This window comes from Alosa sapidissima, chromosome 7, assembly GCF_018492685.1.
Source record: "Alosa sapidissima isolate fAloSap1 chromosome 7, fAloSap1.pri, whole genome shotgun sequence".
Classification (NCBI taxonomy): domain Eukaryota; kingdom Metazoa; phylum Chordata; class Actinopteri; order Clupeiformes; family Clupeidae; genus Alosa; species Alosa sapidissima.
Window position 1 is genome coordinate 25,312,135 of NC_055963.1, and position 2,500 is coordinate 25,314,634.

A 2,500-nucleotide genomic window follows, 5' to 3' on the forward strand; every position below is an offset into this window, starting at 1 on the left:
TGCAGCCTTTCCTCATCATGCGTGTACTCTTATCTCCTCCTTTCTCTCTGTCTTTTCTCCTTTACCTGCTCTGTCGTTCATCTGAGGCATCTCTTTTTCGGAGGGATTCACTGTCTCTCCATCTCTCTGTTTGTTGAAGAAAAAAAAATGTCTGTCTCCATCCTGTCGCCGTAGAAACAATGCCGAAGCAAGCAGCTTGCTTAGTGCTTCCTGTTGCCACAGTCTGTGTTCCATTCCAGGAAAAGGATTTCTTACTGGAGCCTCTCCCGCTCTCCCATCACATCACGTTTGCTGCCGCGTTTTCCTCTCCTTTTATTTTCCTGTGAAACTTCTTATTTACAAGATGCTTGGGTGTGTGTGTGTGTGTGTGTGTGTGTGTGTGTGTCTGCGTGTGTGGGAGCCAAGAGATTTGGAGTGGCCTGATTGTTAAAGACATGGCGCGTGTTTATTTCAGTTAGCCTAATTTTGGGTCCTGATGGGGTACTCTTATGCACTGTCTTTTGGGCGAGGAAGATTCTTGTGTGTGTGTGTGTATGTGTGTGTGTGTGTGTGTGTGTGTGTGTGTGTGTGTGTGTGTGTGTGTGTGTGTGTGTGTGTGTGTGTGTGTTTTTTCTCCTCATCGTTCTTTCCTCTCCCTCCTTTTTTTATGGAGTCAAGCTGCATCCTCCCCCGTATGCTGGGAGGCCCTATCCTCCACGGGGATTTAGGGAGCCAGAGAAGAGAAGAGAAGAGAAAGGGAAGAGGGAAGGAGAGAAAAACAGAAAGAAAGAATGAAAAAAACAGCGACTCACCAGAAACAGGCTGATTATACGTTATACGCAAAACATGGTATTGTGTGTGTGTGTGTGTGTGTGTGGGGGTTTGTGTGTGTGTGTGTGTGTGTTGGGGGGGGGGGTATGAAACATGGCAGAGCTTTGATGGGGGTGTCACTTCCTTGCTCAGATGAGCCATGCTGCTTAGTCACCTCAGCTGCACAACAGAGGAGAGGGGGATAGAGGAGGAGGAGGAGGAGAGAAGGAAGGAGGCATGCCAAGAGGCAGAGAAAGATGAGGAGAGGATGAGGAAGGAGAGGAAGCGGTGCGTTGCGCTCACCTCCGCTGGCTCTCAGTCTCAGGTGAGTGGCCGCTGCTATAAAGGACAGGTGAGGCAGAAGGGGGGATGGCGGAAACAGAGGGATTTTGGAATCTCTTTCAGAGGGAAGAGTGGTAAGGATTTGTTTTGATGCGGGTGACACAAAAATGAGAGGAGAGAATAGAGGGATGTTGTTCAGTTCTTCCGATGAAAAGATGAAGAGAAAAGGAGTTGTTATTCTGTTGTAAAAGGGATGGAAAAGGAGATGGAGAGATGTTATTGTGTGCTGAGGCAGTAGCCACCATGACAAGATGTTTACATGTGAGAAAAGTGTAGCGAGATGTTGTCACACAAACATAGTGGCAGACAGATGAGAGATGTTATTATCTGGAATGCATGGGAGGATGGAAGGATGTCATCATGTTCAGAGAGAGAAAGAGTGAGAGAGAGACGAGACGTGGGGGATGTTGCTCTGTAAAAGCGACAGACGAGGTGGAGAAATACTGCTTTAATTAGCATAAGGCAGGGTGTTGTTTTAAAGGGAAAAAAGAAAGGGAGTGAGAGAAAGAGAGACAGAGAGAGAGAGAAAAAAGGTGGACAGATGCTGTGCGGAAAGGAGCAGGACGACGGATGAAGGTAAGAGAGAGGAGATGTGAAGGTATGTGGATGTGCAGATAGAGGGAGAGAGAGAGAGAGAGAGAGAGAGAGAGAGAGAGAGAGATAGGATGAAGTGATGACAGACACAGAGATGGAGAGATGAATAGGTGGTGACTGCAGCAATGTGCATTATTGGAGAAGAAACAAGAGAGAGAGAGAGGGGGGGGGGGGGAGGGAATTTCAAAAGATATGAAGTATCTATACTGAAGATGTGAGAGAAAGAAAGAGAAACAGATAGAGTGAAAGAGTGTTAGAGAGAGAGAGAAACTAAAACAGACATCAGAGTGACAAAATAGAGAGAGGTGGGAAACAGAAAGAGAGAGAGAATGAGATAGCAGAGAGAAAGAGAGAGAGGGGAAAAGAGAGAGAGAGAGAGAGAAGTGAGGGAGCGATATGAAGCTGTGTGCTGTAGCTGTACTGTTAGATGTAGTTGAGAGAGAGAGAGAGAGCGGTGGTGTGGTGATGGTGCTGTGAGCTTGCACAGGCACAGACTCAGGCAGCAGCAGCAGCAGCAGCAGCAAGTAGGTCACAAGCAGAGCGGGAAGTGTGTGAGTACCAAACTTGCTTGGTCTTGCTCGGCCTCTATGTGTGTGTGTGTGTGTGTGTGTGTGTGTGTGTGTGTGTGTGTGTGTTTGTGTGTGTGTCTGTGTGTGTGTGTGTGTGTGTGTGTGTGTGTGTGTGTGTGTGAGTGTGTGTGTGAGTGTGTGTGTGTGTGTGTGTGTGTGTGTGTGTGTGTGTGTGTGTGTGTTTTAGACACATATACTAAGTTAAC

At 47.4% G+C, this 2,500-nt stretch overlaps 1 protein-coding gene across 4 annotated transcripts in view; it reads left to right on the forward strand.

Moving 5' to 3' along the window:
- Window positions 1-2,500, forward strand: part of arhgap46b (Rho GTPase activating protein 46b) — a 63,047-nt gene that overhangs the window by 31,883 nt on the left and 28,664 nt on the right. The window lies entirely within an intron of this gene.